This window comes from Panicum virgatum, chromosome 8N, assembly GCF_016808335.1.
Source record: "Panicum virgatum strain AP13 chromosome 8N, P.virgatum_v5, whole genome shotgun sequence".
Taxonomy (NCBI): Eukaryota; Viridiplantae; Streptophyta; class Magnoliopsida; order Poales; family Poaceae; genus Panicum; species Panicum virgatum.
Window position 1 is genome coordinate 44589398 of NC_053152.1, and position 16155 is coordinate 44605552.

At 44.7% G+C, this 16155-nt stretch overlaps 1 non-coding gene across 1 annotated transcript; it reads left to right on the plus strand.

Annotated features, from left to right (window-relative positions):
* Positions 1–2203: 2203 nt before the first annotated feature.
* LOC120687010 lies at positions 2204–2310 on the plus strand. The gene has a single exon (XR_005680515.1). It is a non-coding gene; the product is annotated as a small nucleolar RNA R71 (small nucleolar RNA).
* Positions 2311–16155: the final 13845 nt, after the last annotated feature.

Consider the following 16155-nt stretch of genomic DNA (forward strand, 5'->3'; position numbering starts at 1 on the left):
CATGAACGAACTAAGCATGGATTGATAAACTATCAAGATAGTAAAGCAACCATGGCATAACTCTATATTATGAATAGAAGTCTGACAAATCGGATACAAAGCCATACCGGGAGCCGAGGATTGCTCAACGACCCCGAGGACAACTTGCTCGCTAAAGAAGAACTAGCCTAGCTCCACTACCTAGCTAAGAGAGCAAGAGAGAGGAGAGCCTTCTTGGAATGGTGGAAATGAAGTGTGTGTGTGTGTGTGTGTTGAGGGGGGTGGAGAGAGGCCCTATTTATAGCTCTAGAGGTCGGTTTCCCGCCAACGCACATATGGAATGTGATTTGGTGCATTGACAGTAGCTACTACTCGAAGTGCACCTGGACAGGAACCAGGCCAGGTTCGGCCGACCCCACCTGGCAGCCCCTTGGCTTGAACCTTTGCTGAGTGGTTGATTCGTTGGATCTTATCCTTATCCTCTTGTGCATCTTGCGTGGAGGCCCCGTTTCCTTTGACATGTGGGCCCTCTTTGTAAGGGTGTGACGCCGGATGCAATATTCTGCGTAGTTGTATGGCGTCTACTGCATGTTTTTGTCTTATTCCGCTCCTGCTCATCTGAAATATACAAAACTCAAAAACAACTGTGGAGCAAGGTTAGTGATACAAATATGCGAGTAAGGCATGTAGTTTTCCTTGATTATTGAGCATAGTTGACGGTTGAAAATGGCATTTAAGCATCGTCAACAACTCCCCCAAGCTAGCCCTTTGCTTGTCCCGAGCAAAATTGTAGACTTAGGTTGTTGATCAGGAGTTGCTACAATGTCGCATTCCTGACTTATGCCCAAGGCACACCTTCTTTGTTTTCTTCTTTCTTTTAAGTGCGGAGGGTCGGTGTTCTGGCTGGGCTTGTGGTGCACCCCAGAGTGCTTGCCCTTCGCTGTCCTGGTGTATCAGGAAGCACTGCTCATCCCTATGCTTGAACCTGAAAAATATGTCCTCCTTTCTGACACAAAAGCGGATTTCTCCCCTCCGGACATCGATCGTTGCTCTGGTGGCCCTCAGGAATGGTCGCCCAAGAATGAGCTCCACTCCGAGGTCGCCTTCTATATCCATTACCACAAAATTGGCAAGGATGAAGGAATCTCGTACTCGCACCAGCATATTTTCGACTATCCCTTCGGGATATTGAATTGACGAGTCTGCAAGCTGCACGAGCATAGTTGTTGGGGAAAGAGCAGGGTATTGATGTTCTTTGAAAATTACCTTAGGCATTATGTTCACGCTTGCCCCCAGATCGCAAAGTGTGTGCTCGTAGTATTTTTCGTAGATCGAGCAACTGATCATGGGGACCCCTGGATCCTTTTGCACTATCGCCACAAGGCCATCCCAAGAGTCGTTCCTTGGGCAATTGTACCTACCTGCATGGTTAGTTTGTGGTGGCATCCGGGACGAGTTGCCCCATCCAGAGAGCACCATGCTAACACTTTCTACGGGAGGCACGGGTTGCCCCGGTTTCTTCCCGTTCTCAGCAACAGGTAAAGCAGCAGCAATTTGTGCAAGTTGGGTTTCTATCATTTTATTGAAACTTGATTGGTTTTTAAGCGTTGAAGACAAAGTTTCAAGCTTGACATTCAGATTTTCCAGGGTTTTATCATTGGCCAAGAGCTTTTTTTTATATTTTCATTAATTTTAACTTGGCCAAGCACAAGTTCTCTCAAGGGGGGTTGGTTCGAATTGAAATTCGAATTGAAAGAAGAGTTATAATTATTACCTCCCTGAAATGGTGGACGTGGCTGGTTCCACCCCTGGCCTCCTTGTGGTGGACGGTACCCGTTGTTGTTGTTGTTGTTGTTGAGGTAGGCGCAATCTTCACGGGTCTCGGGGCAGTCGTTCCCCGAGTGTCCATCATTGCCACAGACTTCCTGGCGTTGTGGCATAGACAGGAGCCTGAATCTATCGTTGGCTCCCTTCCTCCATCTTCTTGATGAGGAGGTCCAGTTTTGCGGCAATCATATCCGTCTGCTTGACGGTATGCATGCCTTTCGTGCGGGGCTGGAATCGTTCATCACTCCACCCCTGATTGGAGACCATCTTCTTGACCAATTCTTTTGCTTTGGCTATGGTCAGGTCGAGAAAGGCTACTCCAGCAGCAGCATCAATATTGGCTCGAGATGTCATTGTGAGCCCGTTGTAGAAGCTTTGTAGGATGAGCCACTCGTCCATGCTATGATGAGGACAGGCCAGGATGTATTCCTGCAGCCTCTCCCAAGCTTCTAGGATGGATTCCATCCCCGTCTGCTGAAAACTTGATATTTTCCCGCGCAGGGCATTTGTTTTGCCTAGCGGGAAGAATTTTGCGAGGAATGCCTTGGAGCATTTGGCCTAGGTGTCAATGTCCTTTTCCTTATAAAACCACTGTTTCGCCTTTCCTAGGAGGGAAAAGGGAAACAGACAAAGCTTGACAACGTCAGCAGCGACACCCCATATAACAATGGTGTCGCAGAGCTCCAAAAAATTCTGCAAATGTGCATTTGCGTCCTCGTTCGGCTTGCCACAGAATGGGCTAGCCTGCACCATGTTGATGAGGCTTGATTTTAGCTCGAAGTTCACGTCCCCGACATTGATGTTGGGGCCAGTGGCCACATTGTCGGTGGAGGGGATGGAGAACTCGCGGAGAGTCTTTTCAGCCATAGCCTCAGGAACAAGTGGTGCTTCCTAAATGGGTTCATGTGCCGGGAGAATGGCGAGAGGAGGAATGACGGGAAGTCGTGTCCTTCTCATGAGCTTCTCTGGATTGTCTGTAGTTTTCCAGCAGGGAGAAACCGGTCATACACTACACCTATCTTCTTTTCAAATCAAAAATTAAGAAGACTTATATTGACATAAGCCTAAAAGAGCAATGACTATATCCTGAGTTCAATGCCTAGATTAACATTAGTACAATATCTTTGTTCACTTACCGTCCCCGGCAACGGCGCTTGAAATGCTTGTTGGCTTTTCATAGTGCAATCACTAGGAATGGTTAGTCCTTGGCAACAACGTCAGAAATGCTTGTTGGTGGTCCTTGGTGCAATTACTAGAAATGAGGGCGCCGAACCCATCCTAGCAACTGCACCCAAGGGGTGCCACTCTCGTGGTATAATCAATATGATTACAGAAGGATCCGCAAGCGCATGGATATACCATTGTAGCATTTCACCTGGAGAGTAAGGGTATCGTCATTTATTTGTGTCCCAAAGGACGGCAGTGGCAAAGGTATTGTACTTAACATTAACCATGACATTGTACCTCAAGTAATAGGCAATGCTCTAACAGGGGTAAGTCCAAGTAAAGAATAAGCAAGGGTAATGCGACACATCACACATCCACACTCCAAGAGGAAGGAATAAAAGAGAGAAACAACAAAAGAAAGGAACTACTCTACCCTATGTTAAGTCAGCTGGAGCTTAGGCTAGGTTAGGTGTCCTAGTGCTTCTATCCAAAGCCGGGGTTATGTTAGGACATGGTTAGGACTATAGGTGCCAGGAAAATGGGATAGCGGGGAGAAGGTCCCGCACCGGAGTACATCCAGTCCCGTTACCTCTTTGCATGAACTCCTACACCAAACCCGAACGTCGGGGAGTACGCTAAATGCAACATCGCTGTTACGCTGGATAGACAGGGCTGTCACCAATTGCTGTCTACCCCAGTCACACCGTGGAGCACGATCGTATCCGAAGGATCCCGCATACCCGAGGCCCACACTCATGTATGAAGTCACTACTCTAGTGCCCCCAGGTCTCCCACCCTTCGAATGGACAAGTAAAACACTAGAGCAAGCCCGAAAGCACATCGAACCTCTATCCGTACCCGGATCATCTGGCCTAACCAAGACCTTAGCATAACTCATGAACGAACTATCAAGATAGTAAAGCAACCATGGCATAACTCTATATTATGAATAGAAGTCTGACAAATCGAATACAAAGCTATACAGGGAGCCGAGGATTGCTCAACAACCCCGAGGACGACTTGCTCGCTAAAGAAGAACTAGCCTAGCTCCACTACCTAGCTAAGAGAGCAAGAGAGAGGAGAGCCTTCTTGGAATGGTGGAAATGAAGTGTGTGTGTGTGTGTGTGTGTGTGTGTGTGTGTGTGTGTGTGTGTGTGTGTGTGTGTTGAGGGGCGTGGAGAGAGGCCCTATTTATAGCTCTAGAGGTCGGTTTCCCGCCAACGCACATATGGAAGGTGATCAGGTGCCTTGGCAGGTACTCCTCCTCGAAGTGCACCTGGACGGGAACTAGGTCAGGTTCGGCCGACCCAGGGGGTCGGCCGACCCCACCTGGCAGCCCCTCGGCCTGATCCTTTGCTGAGTGGTTGATTTGTTGGATCTTATCCTTATCCTCTGGTGCATCTTGCATGGAGGCCCCGTTTCCTCTGACATGTGGGCCCTCTTTGTAAGGGTGTGACGCCGGATGCGATATTCTACGTAGTTGTATGGCGTCTGCTATGTGTTTTTATCTTATTCCGCTCCTGCTCATCTGAAATGTACAAAATTCAAAAAGAACTGTGGAGCAAGGTTAGCGATACAAATATGCGAGTAAGGCATGTAGTTTTCCTTGATTATTGAAAATGGCACTTAAGCACCGTCAACATAGATGCTCCATTTAGTGTTGTTTCTTGCATATTCTAGGCATAATCCTGCAAAACATCTCAAACCACAAAAACTTGTGGAATTTGTTAGAACTAGGTAAAATATGTATGGAACATGGTGCAATGCTCAATTTATTCCAGAGAAGTTGACTGTCAAAATGGGAAATAATGGCCGTCAACACCCCCCCCCCCCAAGCTTAAACTTTTGCTCGTCCTCGAGCAATGTAGAAGCCGAGGCTCGGTGGATCAGGAGTTGCATCAAATGCTCATACCTTGCAGAAACCTTATGCACAACATATTACTCTAACCCATATGTACTTCGAATAAGTTGGCTCATACCTTGGTTTCTGGAGATGGGGCTTACATGCATTTCATCCCTCATATTGGGCGGTTGAGAGATTGAACAACCTTTACCAAAATATTTCCTGCTTCCTATTCAGGTTCCTATCTTGGAGTTTTGTAAGTTTTGAAAATGTGGTTTAAGATTCCCCAATGGTGCTCTCAAATTGCTTAAGGTGTATGATCCTCACCATGGTTGGAAATTTTGACCATCTTCTTCCTACTATAAGGCTGATATGTGGATTTTTGGGTAGGAAGAGTGCAGCTTACCTTGGTTACTTGTGTTGCTGAGCTGAAGAGTGGTTCGCAGAAGGTTGGTACTCGATCAAATCCCGATCTTAAGGAAGGTAAATGTCCAGGGGAGAAGGAGGAAAGTAACATCACGCAATATGATTGACTTTGTGCAGGAACATATTATCTATCGGTTTGGTATTCCTCAGACCATTACAATCGATCAAGGTACTATGTTTACCTCGACATAATTTGAGGAGTTTGCTACTGGAATGGGAATCAAATTGTTGAATTCTTCCCCTTATTAAGCCCAAGCAAATGGTCAGGCAGAGGCGTTCAACAAAGGGATTATCAAATTGATCAAAAGGAAGATTGATGAATGCCCTAAGAAGTGGCACCTAGTTTTGCATGGAGCGTTATGGGCTTATCGTATGGGCTGTCATGGGTCCACTAAATTGTCTCCGTATCAGTTGGAATATGGACATAAAGTTGTTCTTCCTTGGGAGATTTCTACTGGTTCTAGACGGATTTCTCTGCAAGATGACTTGACAGTCGATGAATATTCAGATCTCATGAAAGACGAATTAGAAGATCTAGTTTCTCATCGGCTAAGAGCTTTGATCAACGTGGAGGCAAACAAGGCACGTGTCGCCACATGGTATGATAAGAAAGTGAAGATCAAAGAGTTTGCCCAAAGAGAGTTGGTCTGGAAATTGATATTGCTGATGGGAACCAAAGATTAGAAGTCTGGTAAATGGTCACCAACATAGGAAAGCCCCTATCGGATAAGCCAATGTGTTCCTGGTAATGCTTATATCCTGGAAACGTTGGAAGGAGAGAGATTGTTGTTGACGGTCCTTAAGTACTAAAATTGACAATCAACTCTTGCAAAGATCAGTGCCAAAACAAAGACCAAACTAGAATTAGGACTTTCATACTAATCATTTCCACAAGTTTTGGTGAATCGCTGTTTACAGGAAGCTATGTCTGCATATGGGGGAAAATTGTGCTCAAACAAAGGGAAATGTACACATCAGAGCATTCTACGCAAGCACGAGAACTAGAGGGCCCACATCATGAAGCAAATCAGCCCAAACCCAAGAAAAAAGACACTTCCGACAAAAACAGAGGCAGGCACATGGATCCAAGGTCCCAAATGACAAGCTAAACCAAGGTATCATCAGACATGCACCCCGAAGCCAACACAAGGAGCCCACATGGAACGCACCGACCAAAGATGGGAAAAATGGCCACAAAAAGGGTTCGGCCGAACCCATGGGCCGGCCGACCCCCCACTGAGCCCGGTCGAGCCCATCTTTGATGTGGAGTGCCCCCTACTCTTCCTTAAGGTGGTACCGTGGTGCTTCCTTGTATGCGACGATGTATAGTAGCCCCTACTCCTCCTCAAGACTATAAAAGGGGGCCTCCGCCCCCCCTCTCTCATTCAATCATCACACTCATTCACAATTCATCACTCCATTCTCTTGTGAGGGAGATAGAGTAGAGAGGCTCCACTTGTATACTTATCCTAGGGAGTGTGTAAGGAAGAGTGCAGAGAAGAGCTGGACTTGTCGGCGTCTCTTTGGCTTTGTACCTCGATGGATATAGTACATTTGGAGTACATATTCAGGTTCTTCTATTTGGTGAGTTTAAGTTATTTTATTCTTTTGTTCTGATTCGTTTGCGGGATCATCATCCGTTCTAGAAGCGGATACTCTAGAGAAGGCCCCTGAGAAAGACGGGATAACCCTGTGCAACTCTAGAGTAGTAGTCGAAGGCATAGGCGTGGTGTCTGGGCCTTAGATTACCTTTATTTGCTCCGAGCTCCACTATGTGACTTGGGCAGACGGCAGGTGGTGACAGCCCTGTCCGTCCGGCGTAACAGCTGTGTTACGTTTAGTACACTCCCCGACATTCGGGTTCAGCAGTACAGTAAAAGCCGGAGGTCCTTGGCAACCCGGGTCAGACTGGTGCCCGAAGTGAACGAGTGATAGCACGAGTTTATCTTCCCTTAAACCCATCCTTAGACTAGAACCACACTGCCCTATGGTCTCTCTATCTCTTATCTTTCTCAGGGTAACCGAGTTAGAAGATAGTTGCACTCCCGTTCACCATGGAAAATACGATCCCCTGAATACTCCTGGGTGAAGTGCTAGAAGGGTATTTTCGTGCACTTGCGGACTTCTTTGTGAGAGTTAAGAAACACCAACAAGCATTTTTGGCGCCTTGCCGGGGAACGGTTGCCGTAGTTATATTCGAACCTAGTTACCCGTATATCCTTTCTTTTATCTTTTCTTTTCTTTTTATCCTTATACCATGGACACCCTTTCTATCCACCAGTTCTCTGCTCCCTGGGACGAATTCTTAGAGCCACCAAAATCATCCAAACCTATCACAGATTCAGGCTTTGAACTCCGCCCTGGCTTCATAGCCATGGTTTGGGAACAACCCTTCTCAGGTTACGAACTTGAAAACCCATACCACCACCTGCGAGAGTTCGAGCAGTTGTGCTCTTGCTTGACAATTGCAGGCATGGCACAAGAAACACTTCGGTGGTAGTTGTTTCCTTTCTCCCTTGCTAAGAAAGTGAAGCAATGGTACACCCTCAACATAGGAAAGGTAAACAGATAATGGGAGGAGTTGCAAAACAGGTTCTGTCTCCCATTCTTTTCCATTTCTCGTATCGCTTCTCTATATAAAGAAATCCTCGACTTTCGTCAAGATTAGAAGGAAACTCTTGGTACGGCCTGGGCTAGATTTACACAGCTCACTCATTCCGTCCCAGACCTATCCATTCCCGACCATGTGCTGCTTCAGCACTTCTGGTTAGGGCTAAACAATGAAGCAACCCTTCAACTTGACACCACTAATGGGGTTTCGTTTGCATATAAAACCACTTTCGAAGGAATAGCTCTCTTGGATCACATCCTGGAGAACACCTCCTTCACAGAACCCCTCCCAGTAGTAAGACCTTCAAGCCAAGTAGAAGATCCGGTAGTTGAGTCCACACGATCCCTGATAATCCAGCCAGACTCACCTACCGAACCTTCTTCTGAACCAGAAGATCCAGAGGAGGAAGAGATCCTACCTCCGGAATTCCCATTTAACATCGAAGAGGATATATTCTATGACTATTGTAATACCACCTTATATACCCTCCAAAAATGGCCTCCAGTCCCTAAAGACCCGCCTTACGATCTTGATTTCCTAAAAGAGACCGTAAAGAGCATGGCCGCTATTATGAATAGTGAATGGCTACAAGAAGGAGAGACTTCGCCCGAAATAATTCAATTTCATGCCCCTTCTGTACCTATTCCATGTTTCATAAAAAGGACTACAATTACAGCCTTTTATAACCCCACGGTTGGAGTAAACATCATCTCCAGCTCTTTAACTTCTGATCATGCGGAAGAAAGACGCCTTACTCCAACTACAAAATCCCTCAGAACCGGACCACGTTCCACAATAAAAGGGATCGGGGTTATGCACGATGTACCAGTTTGGTACAAGGAAACGGAAATTGCTCTACACTTTCATGTCTTCAAAGTCCAAGACTTTGACTTTCTGATAGGGCATCCCATAGAAAATCTTTTCCTGGATGTTTCTTCTCTAGGAAAGGTAAATGTCTCTCTTGGGTGAAGATCTTACACCTTGCCTATCAGCCAATCCAAAAACTCTCTGGCTGAGCTAACCCCCCAGGAAGAATCATCCGAGGAAGTGTTGGCAGTCATGCCCATCGATTCCTCTAAACCCTCCTTCAAAGAAGACGCCGAACTTTTCATCCAAGAAGAGGACATTAGGGAGGAATTGTCAAACAGAATAAGACACTATTCCTAAGCAGTCTGGATTAATTCACCCTCCACGATCATTCCATGTTCCATAAAGGGAATCGCCATAGAAGCTCAGGTTATCCCCAACATGGAGGGCAATAGCTTGCCATGGCACTTGGCACACTCTCTCTTGGGTAGTATTCCGCTAAAGCCATCCGGTAGGCTCTTTGAAACTTGTCCGCAGGGACACATTCTTGAATGCCGGGGGGTCGCAAGTGCCGAGCTAATTACTATAGACAAAATCAAGGTCGATCTTGATTTTTACATCTTTGATATCCTCAATTTTGATCTCCCGATAGGCTACCCCATAGAAAACCTTCATCATGCACATTTAGGGAGCATCCTTGAACAGCTTGGGAAAATGACTTTCACCACACCTTGTTTTGAAAATCCTTCGCCGAAGCCTTTTCCCAAACAGAACCCGCTTGAGATGTTGGTGCAAACCTCATCATCCTATATCGAGTTTGAGCCTCATCCCACTAGCCCACATTATGTTGTTCTCGATCATAATTGGGATACAACCATAATCATCCACGATGAACCTCTGGAGAGAGAAAACCGTCGGGCTAGGGAATCTAGTGAGGCATTGACTCTGGAGTCAGAAGGAAAGGACTCTGTAGATGGGCATGGTAGCTTCATCCTTGAATCACCCTCACCATGCCCATATAACACCCTTCCAGAGTCAGTCACACTCTGCGCCATGAATGCATTCGAGGGCTACAACTACCTTAAGGCCCTCTATGGCAAAATGCTTAGAAGGATAGTTGTAGACACCTATGTTTATCATAAGCATTGTAAATTTTGTGGATGCACTGTCGCGCTAACCTTACAGCTTTTGCACAATCGACAAATGGTGGTCATGATGGGGACTACATCACCACTAATAGCTGCAGGTTGAAGTCCCCAAGGTCGAGCTTATGACCTTAAAGAAAACACTTTCAGGAGATAACCCGATTATCAAAAAAAAATCCTTCTCTAAAAAAATGATGATAATAAGAGCAAGTACATGTTTTCAGGATAGTATGCACCTTCGGGTATTCTTGGTCCTAACCCTTACATGTCAAGATTAAGAAGAACAGTGGGCATACGATGCCTGGGAAAGCTTCATCAACACTCTGGTACTTTTGCGATGGAGCACAATCTGAAGAAGGAACCAACACCACACACTTGATTTTGTGTCGAAAGATACAAAGGTCCAAGTGTGGGGGAGATTGGTGAGCACCTCACCATAAGATCCATTCGTATCAAGGTTGGTGTTGGCTTAGTCTTTAAAAAAAGGTAGTAAAAAAGAGCGAGAGTGAAAAATAAGAAGAAGAGAAGGAGAAAAAATTGATGAAAAAAAAGAAGAGAAGGAGAAAAAAATTAATGAAAAAAATGAGAAAAGGAAGAATAAAAAAAGAGTGCAAAAAAATATGGAAAAAAACAGAGAAAGTGAGCAAGGAAGGGAGTGAGCATGAGCCAGCAAGATTTATGCAAGTCAAAAGGCCGCCATGTATGCATTCCTTCAAGCTATGGCCTTACACTTCAGCAAAAAAAACATTCTGCCGCCTGGCTCCACCCAACCCTGCCCTTGCACGCTAGCAAAGCCTCGCCATAGTCCTCATCCACTTCTAGCTTTGCTAAGCACCGCTCTAGCAGCCCGAGCTCACACGCCAGAGGAATGCTCCTCTTCTAGTCCAGGGCTTTGCTACTCCACTCCATTTGGCACTCGCTCGCACACATGAAAGGAGATGTATTTTGCGTCTCCAATCATCGTGCCAATGGAGCTTGCCACCAAGGCCCAGGGTTCCTGCACACTATTCATGTGTGTGACCTAGGCTTACCGTCACCTGAGTCAGCATGGTCTATGCACCGTCCTCTACTTCAACTCGCATAAAAAAAATGGAGGAGTCATCGATAACAAAATATGACCATGCCACCACTACAGCAATATGAAGACATCCATCCTATATGCAGGTGGTAAGTACACTCGGGAATGTAACCCCGAGTTCACCAGTCTTCCACTCATATTTATCTCGGTATGATTATAGCTTGATCTTATAAGTGCATGCAACATTGGCCTATTTTTTGGTATGCTCTGGCTTAAGCCTTATGCTTAGGATCTTTAATCAAATGAGACTTGTTGTCGGATTTGATTAACGAGCCGTCAGAGTTCATACTTTCATAGGCATTGGATGTATATCTTTTGCGTACTAACCCCTGCAGGGAAGACTACAAATAGATGGGTAAGTCCTCAAGCTAAATTCATACAGGAGTTAATCAAGGCACAGGACATATTTCAAAAAAAAATGCAGAACGTACGAAGGATGTACAAACCTTTCAAAGAGCACTATGAGTATACTGTCAAAATGCACATTTACGTTCATGCAGTTTTATCCCAGCCTTGTTTGAGTTTTGCTGAAAAAATAAAAAAAAGCTGGTGAGCAACAATAAAAAGAAATAAATACTGTTTAAAAAAATTTCTCTTGAAAAAGGGAAGAAAAATGATGAAATAAAATAATGACAAGCAGTATGGGAACCATGCTTTTTGAACCTTCGAATTTGACTTTCCATAAGCATGGATGTGAACAACTAATCTCAAGGCAACGATGAAATCCCTTCAAAATTATTTTTATGTGCCTCGAGTATTTGTTGTCCACTGACCTTTTGCAGGGAATAAAAAGAAAGCAACCAAGAAGTAGCATGCAACAAACCAACACTCATACAAACGCTTCTTGGTTCCATGGAGGACAGATGCATGAGGAACTAAGCAGAACAAAATGCAAGGCTTTGCTTCACGAAAGCTTAGCTATTGCAGTATTGTTCATGCTTGGCAAGTTCTGTCAGGTAAGTAATCCCACAACTTGTGCATCCTCATGTCATGCTTCCACCCTGCTAAGTTACCCATCATGCCTAGTTTGCCATGAAAAAAAACACAAAAATAAAAAAAAATAAAAAAAAAAAGAAATAAAAGAAATGTAGGCTTTTCAAATACTTGTTGAATAAAAGTTTAGACTCCTTGGTGTTTACAACCAGCAGAGTGGGGGAGATCTCTCAAAAGCAGAGTGGGGGCCATGAAAAAGCCATAAAAATAATAAAATAAAACAAAGCACTAATGTTTTGTTGAATAAAAGCAGGTACAAGAATAAGTGTGGGGGAGATCTCTCAAAGGCACAAATTCACTTGAGATCTCTCCCCTAACATGCCACACAAGCACTGACAGACCAGCATCGTATAACACGCCAAAGACAGGACCCGGCAGGCCACATGGGGACAACCGACCCTAGGGTCTGTCGAACCCTCGAAGCTCGTACAACCTTGTGTCATCCATCACGCTGGTTTGCACTCTAAACTCACACCTCCCTATTCAAATAAGAGTTTCATTTCTAAAATCTTCAGCTCTAAAGAAACGCAAAGAAGGGCCTTGCACTCCATGCACTTTCATGAATAAACTTGCATACTCTTTATTCCTTGCTTCCTCGAATATTGTGAAATAAAAATTCATATAGGGACCCCAAGCTTTCTAAGTAATTGATTAACGTGATATGACTAATTTTAATGGAACCATGCTCTTCCGTGCAAAGCACTTGTTTTGTTTTACAAAATCTAGAATAATAAAATAGTTTGTCTCTTCAAATTAATTTAAATTCCCACCAAAGCCAATGTTAGATCTTCATTCTTAAACCTTCATATGCAGTTTGTCTTTGTTTTGAGTTTTGTCAAATTCTTAGACGCTTGTTAGAAACTTGTCATACTCTCATGATCAAGAGCACGTACACAATCATGCTATATTTCTACACTAGAAGATAGCAATGTATTTCCATCCACATATTCACAAACTTTCTCCAAAATCGCCATCAAAGACATGGGCTATGCAAAAAGAAATAAAAGATGCATACCCATAGAAGGTATGCCACATGCTTGAAAGAGCATGTCAAAAACAAATGTGTAAAAGATTCATACCTTCTTCACATGCTTGAAAGAGCATGTCAAAAAAAATGTGTAAAAGATGCATGCCCAAAGAAGGTATGCCACATGCCCACAAGGCATGTCAAAAAAGAGAGAGGGAGAGAGAAAAGATAACCCATGTCCAAAAAAATAAATAAAGGAGAAAGATGGATCATGTAAGGGAGTTCACATTCCACCAAAAAAATATTCCACACACTTGCACCTTTTGATCGGATTGTATGACTTGTTTATGCTTGGATCTTGTGTTTGACTTAACAAAATAAGCAAAGCAAACATGCCTCTTATCCCTACCCAGAGCTCCAGATAAGCCTGATTAGCTGGTAGTGGCAATAACTTTGTCTTGGTGAGGATTATACACATTTAAAAAGAGTGACTCGAGAGAATAATTTGAGGAGCAAGACAATGTCTTTGTTTTCAAAATTAAAAACCCAAGTTTCTAAGTAGTAAGAGCTAGGAACCTAAAATATACATCATTCCATTCTTTAATTACCAAAGAAAGCATGGTAGCCACTTAAAAAGATTTACAAGGATTGGAAGAAGCTTGGAATAACCTGTATGTAGGTTACATTCAAAGGAGTTGCATCCACCTTAGTCCTTCAACCTTTACTTGAGGACGAGCAAAGGACTAAGTGTGGGGGTCTTGTTGATGGTCCTTAAGTACTAAAATTGACTGTCAACTCTTGCAAAGATCAGTGCCAAAACAAACACCAAACTAGAATTAGGACTTTCGTACTAATCATTTCCACAAGTTTTGGTGAATAACTGTTTACAGGAAGCCATGTTTGCATATGGGGGAAAACTATGCTCAAACAAAGGGAAATGTACACATCAGAGCATTCTACGAAAGCACGGGAACTAGAGGGCCCACATCACGAAGCAAATCAGCCCAAACCCAAGAGAAAAGACACTTCCGACAAAAATAGAGGCAGGCACATGGATCCAAGGGCCCAAATGACAAGCTAAACCAAGCTATCATTAGACGTGCACACCGAAACCAACACAAGGAGCCCACAAGGAACACACCAACCAAAGATGGGCCAAAATGGCCACAAAAAGGGTTCGGCCAAACCCATGGGCCGGCCGACCCCTCACTGAGCCCGGTCAAGCCCATCTTTGATGTGGAGTGCCCCCTACTCTTCCTTAAGGCGGTGCCGTGGTGCTTCATTGTATACGATGATGTGGAGTAGCCCCTACTCCTCCTCAAGACTATAAAAGGGGGCCTCCTCCCCCCCCCCCCTCTCTCATTCAATCATCACACTCATTCACAATTCATCACTCCATTCTCATGTGAGGGAGATAGAGTAGAGAGGCTCCACTTGTATCCTTAGCCTAGGGAGTGTGTGAGGAAGAGTGCAGAGAAGAGCCAGACTTGTCAGTGTCTCTTCGGCTTTGTACCTTGACAGATACGGTACGTTTGGAGTACATATCCGGGTTCTTCTATTCGGTGAGTTTAAGTTAAGTTATTCTTTTGTTCTCATTCGTTTGTGGGATCATCGTCCGTTCTAGAAGCGGATACTCTAGAGGAGAGCCCCTGATAAAGACGGGATAACCCTACGCAACTCTAGAGTAGCAGTCGAAGGCATAAGCATGGTGTCTGGGCCTTAGATTATCTTTGTTTGCTCCAAGCTACATGGTGTGTGTTGATGCTCACTAACGACCAATTTTGAGCATCAATATCGCCATAATAAATGGATGAACTTGCATTAATTACACTAATACCACTAATAAATTACTGAATTCCACATGTCCCTCTAGATTTCTATGAGAGCAGGATTTGACTGAAAATGGAGGCCATCACAACCTTTCGGGCCAGGAAGCAAACACCGATTGATCAGACGTCATCACACATGGACCAAAAGGCCACCATAGTAGAATTTCAGCAGGAACAAGGCCGATCCACACACCATTGACAAGTGGGCCCTGAGTACAGCCCATGGGGCAAAGGAGAAGGTCGGTGGGACCGGTGGGAGGCCGGCCGACATATAGGCCGGCCGACCTGGCCATGGGCCCCACCGCCTTCAGTCTTCGACGTGGCACTCCCTGATTGGCCCCCAATGTTGGTTACAGGGGTTCTCTGCTGAATTCCCGGCCGAGCAAGGGATGGCTCCCCACTATATATAGAAGGGGAGGGGCTCCATTTCAAGAAGCACCAAGCATCAAGCAACCAAGCCACTCTCTTAAGATGTAATTCATCTTCTCTTGTAGAGGTGTTAGGACTAGAGGAGTTCAGGTGCGATTCGTAGTTCGAGGTATTAGAGTCTTCGTGGAGAGTCTGGTATGTCTTTTACTTTCTCTTCATGTAATTCTCTGAGTTTGTACTAGATGTTTATTTATTCTATTCAGTACTATGGTTTGTATGCCTTAATTGTGTATATGATCCTTCTTGTGAATTATGAATGTCTTGAGTGATTCACATGCATATACTAGTCGTGTATCATGGCTTTGTTTCATCTTCCTAAATTGGGCGCTCTAGAACTAAGGCCCCGGATAGACAAGGGTGTCCTTGCGCAAGGCTAGAGTGGTGCTCATTAGCGTAGGCATGGTGCCTAGGTTGATGACCATGTTTGAATGCGATTCTACCCCATGGTTTGTAGAGGTAGCCGGCAGGTAGTGATAGCCCTGCCCGAGCCTTTTCGTAATCCTCCATGTTCGGGTAGAGGAGTAGGAGGTGCATAAAGCCGTCGGATGATCAGGTTTCTCTTGTTCATTTGGATGCGGTCTCCCTAGTCCATTGATCAGGCTTTTCCTTTCGCTGTGAACGACTCAGTTCATCTGTTCATAAGAGTACAATAGACTATAGCTCTAGTTATCCTTGATCTTACTCTTACCTCTCCGATATCCTAAGTGTGTTATCTAGTTGTGCTTGTGTGTTCACTACCCTCTTTACCTTAAATATTATTTCCCTATTTGGATCATTGACATTAATCTATAGTGATCTCTCCGAGCTTAATTAAATTCTAAACGCCACTGCCTTCCCTTCGGAAATATAAATGACATCCCGGGTTACTCTCGGGTAAAATGCTACGGCGGTACTCCATGCGCTTGCGGATTTATTTGTGGCTCATGATTTACCTGCCACCCCATTGACGTCTGTGGACGCCATCGCTGATCCCAGTGGTGATGATGGTAGGCGTCAACAAGCATTTTTGGCGCTTTTGCCGGGGAAGGCCTAGGTTAAAAGAATTTCTTTAAGT